The sequence below is a fragment of the Temnothorax curvispinosus genome, unplaced genomic scaffold (assembly GCF_003070985.1).
Source record: "Temnothorax curvispinosus isolate PA1 unplaced genomic scaffold, ASM307098v1 QBEX01007285.1, whole genome shotgun sequence".
Lineage (NCBI taxonomy): Eukaryota > Metazoa > Arthropoda > Insecta > Hymenoptera > Formicidae > Temnothorax > Temnothorax curvispinosus.
The window spans coordinates 512874-529429 of record NW_020217065.1 but is presented as its reverse complement, the minus strand read 5'-3'; the positions used below and the strand labels follow the sequence as shown (position 1 = coordinate 529429).

General features: G+C 29.3%; 1 protein-coding gene across 6 annotated transcripts in view; it reads right to left on the bottom strand.

Moving 5' to 3' along the window:
• The window catches only part of LOC112456891 (tyramine receptor 1-like), a 49561-nt gene that overhangs the window by 31536 nt on the left and 1469 nt on the right, over positions 1–16556 (bottom strand). Inside the window, exons 1-2 of one of the 6 annotated variants that reach the window (XM_025019684.1) lie at positions 12919–13353; positions 12071–12466 (exon numbers count right to left, since the gene is read on the bottom strand). The exons of 1 other annotated variant lie outside the window; for it this stretch is intronic. The gene's annotated coding sequence lies outside the window, so the exon portion shown is untranslated. Of the gene's footprint in view, positions 1–11218; positions 11283–12070; positions 13354–16556 lie in introns of those variants that run through there. 4 more of the 6 variants (XM_025019685.1, XM_025019682.1, XM_025019689.1 and 1 more) reach the window with 4 other exon arrangements.

The window sequence follows — 16556 nt, the reverse complement described above, 5'->3', positions numbered from 1 at the left end:
TTATATTGGACGTTGTATTTGTTGGAGAATATCATCTCATTACAACAAACACTTTTACTCTGTTTTCACTTTATAATATCAAACGTATTTTAATTTAATACTAAAAAAAAAACAGAATAAATGGAAACATTCAGAAACGAGAAGATGTTACATTTTAATTGATAGGAAAAGCAACTAGTATAAATACGACGTATCTATATTAAACACGAAGTACGATTCAATATCAAAAAGCAGAAAATTGCATAATTTATAGACAAAACAGACATTTTTAAAATTCGTGTGCGAGTATAGGATAAGAGGCGCAAAAAATTCAACAATAAATAACTTAAAAATATTAAAATATGTTTACATATGACACGATCGCATCTGTCCATATATATGTATTAATAATTCGTCATCTCTAAACTATAATAGTCAAGCATATATCCAAAATAATAAATGTCAAATAGTCACTTGTGCTTATAAATAATACGGTATATAATTTCGACTAAAATTTTACAATTTGAAATAAACTTGGATGTACTCTCTTTCGAGAAAAATTGTTTTTTATAATTTATAAATTAAAAGAATTTGTCTCAAATTAAACATAAAAGCGGATAATAAATGCAAATTTTTATTATTTTGTACAGTAAACATTTAATACATAGATATAAATATTCATATAATATTATTTTTTTATTTAATTTTATTTTAGAACCGTATTTATCGGATGCACGAGAGAACTGTGTGAAAAAGTTTATAATTAATTTTATATTGTGCAGTTGTGTAAAATTTGATATTAAACACACATATTTTCACTAATACTTTCAGTGAATTAAAAGTTATTAAAGAAATCTCATTTTCTATTTTTTACTCTTTGTTATTTTATACTAACAAAATTTCATATTATAATAAATTTCATATTATATTTCATGTTTTATAGAATCTGTGATTTTAAATCTCCTCTTTTTAGACATTTTTCCCCCAGAAAACATATTTCGCGGTTTTCCGTTTTTCACCTTATATCTGATAGAACTTTTTTCTTTACGTATGTTACCCCATTTTCTCCATCTCATCAACTCGCGGTGCGGTTGAAGCGAGATAAAAAATTGGGTGCAAGCTATTTTACGAAAAATGAAAGATTTATTATTCATCAGATAATTGTTTTTTTCATCAGATTGAATAGCCTCAAATATTATCGAAGCAAACAATTTGATGATTCAGTATCGTATATTCACCATCATGCTCTCCTTACATATAATAAAATGAGGATTAATAGGTAAAACAACTATTGATAGTAAATAGGAAAGAATAGTATACAATAAAATACGAGAGAGAGTCAATAATTATCCGCACTCTATTTCTATAACTCATTAGAACAATAGTAGAGAACATACATATAGAATCATTTTTTAACGTAGTCTCTTTGCTTTTCAATGCAATTATTCTAGCGTTCCACAAGGTTGTACGTACCTTCGGAAAAAATTTTTTTGATTTATCCCTCAGCCATGTTGCATCGCTTCTTGCACATGCTGATTGTTGTTGCATGACAATGCATGCCCAAATACTGCTGTCCGCGCTGTTCAAACGCTATACATATCCAGATCTCGCTCTCTCGGATTACCATTTGTTTCGTCCAGCTATTATAAATTCGTTAAGACTTAAGAGATCGTTAATTTTCCATAGATCAACATTTGCAAGATGCTATGCATACATGCCTGAGAGACAAACCAAAAACTTTTTTGTCGACGATATATGCAATAAGTTAAAAAATAACGTAATTGTACGTTCTCTACTGTTGTTCTAATAAATTATAAAAATAAAATGAGAATAATTATTGACTCACCCTTGTATAATGTATACAATAAGTAAACTATTAAATTTTTATTTGCAAAAAAATTATTCACAAAAAATGAGTTTTCTGTTTTACTTACTATACCGCTATAATTCTTTATAAAAAATTGTAATACATAGAATGAGACTTTTTGGCCGGTATTCATATAGTCGGATCTTATATTTAAGATCGTCTTAAGTACAATCTTAAGATGTTATGAACCAATCATAGAGCCGTATTAGTATCTTAAGATATTACTTGAGACGATCTTGAAATAAGATCCGACTATGAATACCGGGCTTTACTTCAAGACATAAACCACATAGAATGTATGCAAGTGACTATAGGTGGCATATACATATCCGTAGGTGTATTCATACCGTATAACTTCGTAAACTCTTCTTTATGCCGTATTAAACTAGCTATCGACAAAGCAATTGTCACGCACAACACATTAATTCACAGCACCTAAACGATGCAGAGAAATGATTTCCACGTACACAATACACCGCGCGACGAAACTTGGTGCGCATGTATTACGTCAAACTTATCTAATTTGCATGTGCTTTTCAAAGTTACGATGGAAATTATGTGTTAAGCGAAAATTGAATGGGAAGGCGCATAACTTCCGCGCGCTCGTAAGCATGTGTACAATCAATTGATGCATAATTGTTGATAATGTGACCTTTTAGCTCTCCGCCGAACTTACGATCATGTCATAATTTCATATAAATATTCAAGTCAAGGAAATATATCGCTCATTTACTACAGCAACGATATAACTCAAAAATTGTCATTTTTGAACTGTTTGCAAAAGAAATTTGAAAATTCAATACACTGATCGAATAAAGAGCTAATATATAGCTAGATATTTTTGTTCCTCTACAATCAGTTATTGCACCAAAATTGTATTTAAAAGTAATATTATCAAATTTTAATAATTCAAAATATTCAAACTTATTTTTTGGAAAAATTTGTTTTCTGAGTTATGTCATTGTTGTCGTAAATGATATGTTACTTCAATTGCGATCCGCAAAAAAAATGAACGTTATTTTAGCAAAGAATAAACATTTAGTATTAAAATTTATGAAATACCTCGGCACATACTTATAAAAAGCAAACGAGATTTTTCGATACATATACAACATGATCATGTATCAATAATTCAGTATAGATACGATGGAAATTACGTTTGCTGCAGCAAAACTCGCTGCCTGTCGATTTCTATCGAGAGAAATGATGTCGTGTGGTGTTAAATCATAAATTATATTATCCGACAAGAGACTAAAAAGTTGACATAAGAAGAAGCGTCTGCAAATTTTCTGGAAGTTATAATAGGAAAATCACAATTTCTTTTTTTTTTGATAGTGACACTTTTTCGAATTATTAATTAGGATTATATACCAGTTCTTTATTGTGTTGACTTTGAAGGACAGTTTTTGAAGTTATTAAAGTTAAGCTTTTCAACAATTAAAGAAAATAATAATATAAAAATCTATAAGAATAAAATAAAAATTGTAAGTGTGTAAAAATAATATTTTATTATATTTTCACATTTCTATTAATCATCATGTATAATTTTCTTTGCTTTGTATAAAATTTCCATCTTTTTTTGATACAATTATTAAAAAAATGGTGCAATAAAATTATCACTTTTCACATCAAGTATTTCTACAAATTTTTTAGGTGTGTAAAAAAAATTCTTCATATCTATATATGATATCTATACATGATTGATAAACCGTCAACCTGGATATAGAAAGATAGAGATACGAATAGAGAAGATATAAAAAAATCTTATTTTTTACATAATTTTATATCATTTTTAATTTGGAATAAATATATTTTTGAGGAGATATTATTTTCAAATACGCAATATTACAAATTAAAGTTACGAAAACAGATGGGATTTAATTCATCCCGCCACTAGGGCAAATTTACCTTTACTCTTGCCAAAAGCTTTTTAATCAAGAGATGATGCCCTTTTAGCTCAATGGAAAACGAGATATTTTAAATATTGTATTCCTTGAAGTTCTTCATTCTATGAGTGCCTGACTTTGTATCACTTGATAATCTTTAAATATGAAAGTTCTCAATATATTTATGAAATATATTAGTTGCAACGTGCTCGGAATTTTGTGGATACTGACACAAGAGCCTACTTTTGTAAGCAAAAAGGTATACATTATCATAGTATTTTCTACACTCTCTAAATCTGAATCAGTGACTATTCACTGATTCAGATTTAAAGAGCAGCACGTGCCCCTGCAATATCTGGCGCAGGAAGCGAAACGTAAAACGCACACGTTCTACATCAAAATGTACTTTAGCTCTTTAGTACGAGTGACGTATACGTATAGACGACACCATTCATAATATAAAATAAATATAACATTACAATGTATTTTTATTCTATTTGAAAGAAAAACACTTGCTGTATCGCGTAATTTGCGTGAATAACATTGAAGATTGACCTGGTTCAATTCAATAAAGCTAATTATTATTCAACACCATGTTGCATGTCAATTATCATGTAAACACATGTTATGACGCATCGTAAATTTTCATTATAATGCATATAGCGATCGATTAAACCCTAACTTTACGTTCTCATTAGAAGTAAATCGATACATAAATTATTAAACAGCTAATCAAAATGAAAATCAAAATATTACAGTCATCATAGTACTCCTCATTATAATGCCAAACGTTTGTCACATAATTACGAAACTCATTCTATTACGTTAAATTATATCGTAGTTCAGAATTAAAATAGTAAGATAAGGTGAATTAATTAGGTGTGAAGATAACACGTTTTATTTCTTATAATCGTACATTTTCTTCCCTCCTTCACACGGCTAACTTACTTTCATAAAGATACACATAACTATGCAAATTTGCAATTTTTTATTCCGGTGCATAATAACTCTATCACATTATTTTTATTAATATTAATTATAAATATCATTCATAAATGCAAAAAGATATTTAAAATGCAAAAGATTTCGATTTTTTTACATCGGTATCGAGTGTTGAATAATTAAATATAAAGCATTTAATTTTTTATTACTTGTAAAATGCTCTACGAATTAAATAATTATTACCATCGAATAACGTATATACAATAATCTTGATTCTGATGATCTAAAGAACAATAATGACAATGATGACTTAATTTCCCATAATTGCGATTACTTGATCAAAGTCAATCAAGAAGATTTTTCGAGTATTTTTATATAATTTTTAGTTTTTCCTGAGAAAAGATGTTCTACTACTTCTAGTATTATATTTCTTATTGCTAGCTCTTGACGAGTTATACGAGCGACTCGCATGAAATTCTAGAATTCTAGGAGTTCGCTTCTAGTTACTTCTTTTTCTGTAACTTTTCACGTGCACTTGTAACTTTATATACCAATATATGGTACGTATAGTACATACCTGCACCACTTCAAATATCGAACTAATTTTTCTGCACTTTAATCATTTTATTTTACCTACTCAACTGTAAAGTAAAGTCTGTATTATTGAATCTTTTTTAAATAATTAATTTTTTACTATTTTAATCATTTTTTAAATCTAAATAGAAAATAAAATATCCAAGTTGATAAAGCATTGCGTATACAATTTTGTACTTACATTGTATATATATTAATTATATGTATACGTAATCTATGTAATAAAATAATAGATATAAATAAATATCTCTTTTAATAAGTACACATTTATATTGTGTATATATTATTTCCATATATAAAATACAAAGTATTTCTTATTTTCCCGATTTCGTTTATGACAAAAAAATAAAAAGAAATTCTATCAATAATTCATGAGTCATACAGAAAAAATCGATGCGATATCGACGATGCGTATAATAATTTGCGATGAGTCAGATAGAGAATTATTAAAGGATTTTAATGAACAGTCAAAGCTTCCTATTTGTCTCTTTTGTGACAAGCGTTATTTTCATTTAAGTCGACTTTTCTACTACCGCAAAGTACATAGTTTACACTTGAGTGAAAGGACTCCTTCTATTGTCTATTGTCCTCATTTATTTGTCTTTATTCTTCGCTTTGTTGCATTCTCCACTCTATCATATCGTTTTATCTTATCGTCCTTTCAATTCAGCTACGATGAATATCTTGCTATTCTTGCTTGCTTTACAATAAATATATATATGTATATGTCGTTCGTAAGTCACTGTTATTTTTATTTATAGATCGTATTTTATCCGCGGTGTTACAGATTGTTATAGATTGTAATTAGCTTGGACATTTCGTAACTGCTATTATTTTTCTCATTTTCTAGAAACATAAATATTGTTAAAACTTGTTAAAAACAAGTTCTTGTATAAAATGTTATGAACATTATATATTTGGGTGTGAATATCTCAGCTGCTCTTTTTAATATATTATAATTAAATAGCACAATCGTTGTTTGCATAAAAAATTTCGTTTATTAAACTCTTTCACAAGTATATTATCAAAAGTCGGGCCATGACTGCACATAAAATTAATTTAATTTAAAAAATGACAGATTTATATCTGGCTTTAATAATTGATAAACAACTACTGGTATATACAGGGTGTCCGGTAACAATCGCCGAATCTCTTGTATGCAAGTAGAGTGAGTTAAAAAGTCTTCTCGACCGAGTAGAAAAGTTTTCTACCATTTTGCGAAATTCGCAATACTTGAGAATGGTATGTCTCTTCTTGCTGCGCGCTTCTACTCGAGTAGATTGGCTGATCTTTTTTAATTGATTTCTTAGTAAATATTGCGAATTTTGCAAAATGATAGAAGACTTTACTACTCGGTTTTACTCACTCTACTTGCGTACAAGAGGTTCGGCGATTATTACCGGACATCCTGTAGAATTTTTGCACTGTAATCATTAATTCCGATTGATAATAATGTATTCTTTGTTTAAGTTATTTATTATACAATTTAGTAAATAATTATGTAACGTATATTTTAAAATTTAAAACAAAATCTTGTTGCTACCTATAATGTCTCTTATTAGCTTTAGAAAGTAAAAATTTAATACAAAGTGAATAGGAAAATTACGATTTACGATACATTCAAAAATATGCATTGAAAATACTACTGATTATTTTATGCTTCTTGAACAATGCATACAAATTATCAAAATCTTGAACGTGTCGACTTTATGTGCGTGTGTATTAAAACTTTCACCAAGACTTCGCGCAATTAAAACTATATATTGATTGTTGATAAAGTACCCGAACCAACCATCAATAACTTTCCAGCAAATTGCCACCTACACCAGCATTTCTCATGTACCTATCACAGGAAATCGATTGAAGAACTTTATCGACAGAATAATTGCACTTAGCAACATTCCGTTCCTGACACGGCACCATCTCTATCAATTAAATTTCTAATTTCTATTACAATGATTACAGCCAAGCCTTTCAAACTTTTTGAGTCTATTGTCGTAAAGTTAATAAGATATGGATACCATTTTTGATCCTGATTGAGTTCATATAAAAACTTTAGAAATTACTAGATGATATTTAAAGAGCATCCGCAATTAATACTCATTTAATGTTATCAAATTTGCTTTGTAATTTTCTATATTTAAGACATTTGAAATTGTAGTAAACCTTAATTGGTAGAAGATTGTGTGAAATTATTTAATTTTGCGATTATGAGAAGCACAGAGCGCGCTCGACAAAATACCGAAATGTTTCTAAATCTCTGAAAAATGAATACTGTTTTTATAAAATTTGTTATTTTATTGAAAGCTTTTATATTTCGTTTTGACACAGATTGAATTTCTCAATCAAGAATTTATTGTTTTATTTAGCTTTTTAATTGCAAATGTATTTTAATTAATTGGCGTTTAATTTTACCAAAAAAGAACAATGTTATTATTATATTTACATGAACCAAAATAGATTAATAACGTAATGTCTTAATTAAATTATTATCATATTTCTCTTTATAATAAAATTTCTTTAAATCTAATTACTGACAATTTCTCGGAGAATAGTATAGATAACAACAATATAAATGTCAAATTTTTTATATTGTTTCGATCAACTTTAAATTATTTTTATATTAAAATGAATCAAGTATCGTCCTATTGATAAAAAATTTATTGTAAAATTGATTTTGCTCTAAAATGCCAGAGGAGCACATCTTCAATGCTTCAGAATAATAAATCACAAAACCCTTCTTAAGGATAAGGATAAGGCTTCTTGCTTATTCTTATCACACGTCAACTTTGTACTTTAATATATTCGAAAAAAGTAATACTTTAGAAAACTTATAAATGCATTGGAAGCATGCACATATCTGCCATGTGTCAAACGAGATGACGGTACTACGAAAGAATATCGTCACCGGATCTTAAAGTAAGATTTTTCTTCAAACATTGTACAGCGCGAACCACATGCGCCCTGCGAGACACGAGATTCTCTTCTTGTGCAGTGAGAAATGTGTAACGGCCGCGCGAATAAAAACCAGTCTCACAATATTAAAAAAACCAGGCGTCAGCATTAAAATATCAAAGAGCGAATAAGTATGCTCTGCGAGATTACTTCGGTATAACAAAAGATCAGCACGGCGAAGTGGAACCTATAATGCAACTGCTCTTGACTGTGAAACAAAGCTGAACGTGTTTAATCAATTAACATCTACTAATACAGCAATACTTTGACATGTCCTTATTTTGCTTACTCGATCCTCACGTAAGCTTACATTCACTAGAACATAAAAAAAATCGTCGTTATAACAAATATTTACATATCATAAAAATTTGAGATCTACTTGAATTGGAGAAGAATAATAATCGTAACAAATAGATCACTACAAGAGACTACATGAGAGATAAAAATTGTCACCCTATTCCAGAGTGCAAGAGTATCCGGCAAAGTTCTCGTTCTTGAAATCGATATCTGATAGAGTTGACGTAAAACTCGTGTCGATTTGTAACTCATAGTACTCATACTTCATACAAAGTCGATTTTTCCTTGACAAAGAACAAACAACTTTTAAAGTATAAACTATTAACAAAGAAGAATTCCTCAGAAAATTCAAATATCAAACCCATACGTTTAGTTCTTCACCTTTACAATTTTAACAGAAAAAGATAGTTCACTACATACTTTATCTTTATTGATGTAAGATTAATTATAACAAAATTCTTAATCTTATAATTAAGTTAGCTTTTTATTATATATTACAAACTCTAATTATTATATTCCTCTTATACAATTTTATTGGTTCATTTCTCTCTCAACAGTAATTTAATTTGTTGCAATTTGGTGCAAAAATATTAATTTTAACTTCATAAAAAAAAGTTACTTTTCTTATCCAGATTTTATTAGAAAATTAAATTTATAAATAAAAAGGAATATAACGTAATATGCACGAGATACTTGATATAATGTTAAAATATTTAATAAAATAATATTTAAATATTAAATACTGGACATCTTATGCTCCGCATCGAATACTTCCACGTGATTTAAAAAAATGATATGCAATGTGCGCTTCGTTGTCTTATGTTACACGAAAAAAAAAATAACGAAAATTCTTAACATAGAGTACCTTTCCGTGTCAACTATTCAAGCTTGTATCTGGCATGTGTTATGCGCCAACACGCAAGCTAAAAATGCATGACAACCATAAAAACATGACATGGTCTCGTATAACAAAAAAAAAAACCTGATGCGTAAAATCATTTCTTTTTACTTCGCGTTTATAAGTATTTAATGCGTCACTAGGTATATATGTGTATAAAGAAACACTCTTTTTAAATTATGCTCTGTGAAGACTGTGCTCCATGAAAGATGAACTTTTTCGTAACGGAAAAAAATATACTGAGAAATGTATATTATATAATACAAGGTGAAAGATACTCAAATGAGTATGATGCAAATGAGTATGATGTCTAATGAGTACGATGCTGTCCGGAAATTAAAACCAGCCCAGCGTGAAAGTAATACTTATTGCGTACGGTCGGCTCATATTTTTACCGAATATATATCTTTCTTCCGATTTCAAATTATCAAACACATTATATTTCTATAAAAATTAGATTTTATGAAAATATTTGTTAAAAACTTCTTTACAACTTAAATATTTTTAGAGATTGTAAAAGACAGATGGTTCTCAAAGAGATAAATTACAAGTCTAATGAGAGTAATAACCAGAGCGCACAAATTACCTTACAATTAATAGTGTAATTTAAACAGATCAAATTAGTAATCAAATCGAATATTTCTTTCTTACTATCCTTAACAGAGAAAATGATATGCCATATAATTTAACGAAGTCAAAGCGATAAGAATCCTAGTTTCTGAGCCGAAAAAAAATTCTTGTGAGTTGCATACTTATAAAGTAACTTTCACTTTTTTTTAATTGCATTTCTTATATTTTGACAAAACATTAGCGATCAAGATTTCGTATATATTGCATTATCTTTATAAAATTATATGTTATATTATTTTTAATCGATTTTCGTTTGAGGAGAGTTCAAAATTACATATTAAAATGATTCGATTGGCATAAAATGTAATTAATTCATTTAAACCATGCTGTCAGTTACAACGTTATTTATGCGCACCATTATTTGCGCTTTGGCTTTATTTTAGCACAATCATTTATTTCATTAAAACTGTTTCAAATCAAATAATTTAATAGTTTTAGCAAATTTGGTCGTATTTTTTCTGTTAAAAAATATTTATTTATTTATTTGCATTCGTTATTATAGTCTCTGTTCCTCTACTTTAATTTCTTTATTAACATACATAATTATATAACACATGTTCCGCAACGTAATTATCAAATAACATTTAATTTCTGCTAGCACAAGTTTTTAGTCAATTACTGGCCAAGATCTGCACTGAGATTTTCTGTAAATAAAACGAAGATAAATAACGACGACGGGATTAAATAGTGGAGAAACAAGGCAAATTTAGAAGCACGAAGAAGCGAAGAATAGAAGTAACAAATTGAGTTGTTTGCGCGGTTGTGGTCCAAGTTCGTGAAAACACTCTGTTCAAACAGCGTCGGACATTATGGAGGTGACGGTAATAAATTTACAGTAATTCTTCAAACACTCGATGAGCATGCGATGAGCGATTTTGCATAAAAGTACGCGCAATTCATGTAAATGCGTCGGTCTTTCGCGCTCAAGTCTCTTGCGCATATTGATTTTAATTCAAAACTCGCTCGCAAAATTGTGTCATTAATGATGATGAATTGTTCGCGAGACTGATAATCTCTCGTGGAATTTTGAATGCATTTTATAATTAAACCGATTATTCTAAGAATAATAATTGTAATTAATAATTATTGTAATTGTGCGATTCGCTCACAGCAGATGAATCATTGATTCACGAAACACATTCATTTATTACATTCATTGATTATACGCACTTGTGAATAATGACTGAGCCAATTTGCAACAGCAATTATTTTTGCGAAACAATTTTGCTTGAAGTCTGTTTACTGCATGTACCGGCGTGCCTCGACTTAGTATTCCGATTCTTCTTAAGTAAACGGAATGCCAGCGCCAGGGCCTCTGATAATAGATAGGGATTCCTCGAATACTAGAATGCAATCTCATTTCAAAATCGCGTAAAAGCAATCGAGATTACAACACTCAATTTCATTTCGCGACACCTGTTACACTCCAGCCATAAAATTGTTTATTATAGACTTAAATCTCCTAGTCGCGCTGTGCTTTTGATGCTAGGACAGTGAAATTTGCATTTACAATCTGTCAGCGGAGCAACTGCTAACACAGAAAATATGAAAATTGCGTTACGGCATAATATTCTAACATGATAATTTTCCCACGGATTACTCGGGTTATCCGATTAATTACACACAAGCCGTAACTAATTCAATTTATGTAGTAATAAAGGGCACGTGCAAACTGTATAACCGGAACACATCAATATTCGTTATATATGTGTTTAGTTTAAATCGATATATTTTAATTTTTTTTAGTAGAAAGCAAAAGGACTTTAACTTTTTAATGTTATCTAGAAAGCGATAAGAAAGTTTCAGCATCTTTTGTATGTCAAATTGACTTTTTAATCTGTGTAAGATTTTTTAATATCTCGCTCTTTCAAAATTTTAAAACAATTTATACACATATTATTGTTTTAAAAACTTTTAAACATATAAAAGCCTGACAATATAGTACTAAACTTGATACAGATTTCAACTATATAGCTTATGAATATTATAATAATATTAAATATGTATACGTATACAACTTACCAGATGATAGAGAGCCAGATTCACATATACTGATCACAAATTATTAAATATGATAACTCAATTTGAAATTAATTAATTACGTTATTGACATTAAATTAATAGCCTCATGTGATTAAATAATCTATTCAATATGTGTCATAACATTTATTGCCGCAATAAATGAGACGCGTGAATATTATAGATATTACAACATAAACGTCAACGTGTAGGTACCGCCGCGTTAATTGTCCGTATGCTTTCGCCTTACAAGACTTCATTAATTAAAGTGTTCGCGATATATCATGGTGATAAGTCGACATCAAACGCACCGTATGTCGTCCGTAAAATATAGTCTCATACAATATCGCATATTTCGCAACATAAGCACGTAATATGTAATATCCGGAGCGCCGGCACCTTCAATGCGAGAATTAGTGCGGAAAGATAAGTGCACATTTACACGTAAGCATTATATAATTGTGATTAACGTAACTTTGTGATTTATAAAAAATTAATTTTGCACGAAAAATTTTTCATTTTTAATTAACGCGATACATTTTTACGTGTTATTAAATTTTTTATACAAACTAAACATTAATTTGCGTTTGCGCGCGCACATTAAAAATTAAGTTAAATATCATTTAGATCTTTGACGCACTTTCTATCCGCCGTTTATTATCAACTTTACGTCCTGTGTAAAATACTCAATGTTTATCTCAATGTCAAATATTATTCTTATTTGTAACGTATACCGTCTTTAATATTACAAAATATTATCTAACAATTCATTTTATTATTAATTTATCAGGCATTTATCCTTAATTATCTGCGATAAATTTATCTATTTATGTGTTATCTATTTTCGTTACCATTATCTTATCACCTGCTAGCGAATAGTTGAATTAATAACAGCGTTTAAACGGATACTGTCGGCATGATTAATTCACTAGCATGTAGATATACGGCTAATTGTCTTCTGATGAGCATTCGAAATTCACAATCCGTCGTTTGCATTACATCCCGATTGAGCATATATTTGTCGCGATACGAGTAAAAATTAACATAAATATTTATTGCCAAATTCTTATTTTAACTCGCCTTATTCGTCTTACGTTTTAATTTAGAACAATTTTAAAATTATCTTTGTTTTGATTTATACTTTTTTGCACTTTTGCAACAATAAATTGTTAAATGTATCATGTAATCATCGATACTGATTTTCTGTATAATTTTACTGATTTCTCATCGAAGATCGCACGAATTTGAAAGTTATATTCGGGACATTCGGGAGAAACGTGTTTTCGGCACGGAGATCGCGCGCGTACTGAAAATCCCAGCAACCACCCCATCGACCCTCACTATCTGCCCTCGTTCCAATACAGACAACGACGTACATGTAATGCGCGTACGTATAAAACGCATAAGCTATATATATTTGGGGTTGATAAAAGTAAGAATCTAAGAATGGCATTTGTCAAATGTATCCCCCTTACAAATTTCTATTATTTATTATTCTCTTACTTATATTGTTTCTCTCAATTGTAATAATAACGAACGAGAAATATTATCTTTGTACCATAGTTTATATGGTACAAAATATTGTAATCATATATTTATATTCTCTCTCTCTCTCTCTCTCTCTCTCTCTCTCTCTCTCTCTCTCTCTCTCTCTCTCTCTCTCTCTCTCTCTCTCACACTCTCTCTCTCTCTCTCATATTTATCATTACAATAATAAAATTAATCATGCTATATTTTCAGTTAAACATACAAGTTTATGATATACAATTTGAATCATTTTCTAGAGTCGATTGTTCAATCAAATGTGAGACACTTTGGAAACTTACTCGTGCTGTGCATTAAGTTATCAACCAAGACTGTAACAATTTTGTATTCGCTTTGTGACAATTATATTATCTGTTGCCTATTCAGAAGATCGTGTTACCCATGTTAGTTTAACTATGTTGATTAAGTTGAAGCAATAATTCGAATATCAATGCATCAAAACAAACACTAATACATAGATAGGCAGATAGATTCACGTTATAAACTACAGATAATAAAAACAAATTATTTTGTGTAATTTTATTTGATAATAAATGAAAGAAAACGGAGAAATATTACTAAATTTAACAACCATTAATCTCATAGCATTTTATGCAAAACATTACAATAGTTAAAAAAATAAAGATTCTCTTTATTTTTAGTTTACAAGAATCTCTGCATTATATATTAGCTATTTTATTTTCTAAACTAACAATAAGTTCTACAGTGCAATCGTGATATTACTAATATAAAGTACAAACGAGAGAAATATAATATCATCTTAGCCTCAATAAAATGGTAAATGTATTTTAAACGATGATCGGAGCCAGATATAGCGCAGGTAGTCGAATAGTCGGAAATCAATACGAAGTCTACTTAAGGACTTCGTAAAATCCGATTACCACATTGGATGTTCCATACTTTCTTATAAATGAATTATATTAAGGTCCATCTCTCTGAGTGATCTTATAAACGTTTTGGAATCGTATTTCAGGCTCACTTGAACCGTCCAGTCCGCTTTAGTGTGATCTTTCTTCGTTATTTCGTTCTCTCTCAAACGGTCATTGTCGCGTCCACATTTAATAACGCTTTGCGTTCGAGAATAAAAAGGATATGATATCGGAAAAGTGTCATGTTATTACGCGTAATTCTTGAGATCGGATTATCGTTTAACAGCATGTGTACCAACAAGTAAGTAATACCGATCGAGACTTAATTTCACCTTTGCTACCTTTTTCAGTTTATGCAAATGTGAAACGTTTTGTCGAGATTCCGAATCCATTTGCTTGACCCTTTCAATGCTAAATTAGGATGCGGCCATCGCTGTGTGCTGACTTAGGAAAGGCAATTTCAAGCACTTCAGAGCGATTGGTCCACAAATAGATATAGACACGGAAGAATATTAAAAGTTTAATAATGCCTTCCAGATATCATGTATAATCAACTTTTCAGTCAGATCAATGTTCTTTTACATACTAACTCAAAGATAATAATTTCCTCGTAATAAAGTTTCGTTGTTTGTACGGTACATAAAATAGATTTATGATCACTGTCACATGAAATTTTCGAATGGCGATAACTAAAGCAACAAAAACTTTAATAGAATTGTTGAAACAGTAAATCATGGAGAATCCAGTAGACTATAATACACGAAGCACGATATTAGCAAACACTGAAGTAAAATTTGTTTGTAGTATAGTACGATCGATAAACTTCTCAGCAGTCCGACATCAACTGATTTTGTATACTGACAGCCCCATTTCCTTTCTTAATACGCGAAACATGAAATTTGTATATAAATGTTTACAGCAGGAGGAAATTCATAATTGACTGTCGAACTGTCGAAAGAATTGATAAATTGATAGAAATTCCATTAATATTATTATTACAGTCGACTTAAGAATTCAGTCTCATTCGAGGTCTCATTAGACAGTCTGAAGTCTCATTAATATCTATCACTATAAGAAATCACCCACAAAATGAAGCTCTAACATACCTATCAAATCAGGATTAGAAAATCGCACAGCACTATTATAAGGTGAAGGATGTAGAAAGTGATTTGCGAGATTTGTACCTCCTGGTACTCGCTATTGATCCACGGTTTTTCAATAATTCGTACTACATACAAAATATATTAACAACACATATAAATATCAAGTATTTAAAACGAAGTATAAACTAATAATAAATATTTTATTTCCCTGTTTATCATTTAATTCATCCTGATTCAAAGAAGTTTATGAAGAATCAGTTTACTTGTTCGTATTATAGCAATTAGTATTAATATTCTGTATCTTTTACATATTCTGTATACTATTAAATATATTCGTGATATAGATATGTGAGTTATATCAAATCTGAGTTTATACCAAATTTATGTTTAATTTACGATTAAAATAGTATGTTATCAGAATGCTCGAAAGACATTTAACATTGTAAAATTCTTTGAGATTTTATTCTGGAATAACTATAATTTAACGCTTCAACCATCTTTAGAAAGAATAAATTTAGAATCCTTATAACGTATAAAAACATTCGTGGATCTTTGAACTAATCATGCTACAATCGAATTTATAAAATAATGGTAAACAATCTGATCCGCTAGTAATTACCAATGGATCTCGCAGAACGTTATAATTATATGAATATACGTACCTATTTTAATGATAAATTTGGCTTTATATTTTGTATTATTTTTATCATTGTATTTAATGTGAAAGTAAACCTTGCTTACGTATTTATCGAGCGATTCAAATTTCATTGGTAATTGATAAGTATAACATTAAATTATACTTTACTATATATACCATTTGTTATTATAAAAAAAATTTATATACAGAGAAGTGGCATTTTTAAAATAAGTCACCTGAATAACTCTTTCATTTTTAATGACAGAAAAAAAGCTTTAAACTTGTTTGATTTTAAGAGAAACATCTTAGAAAAAATACAATTTTGTTTATAAAAA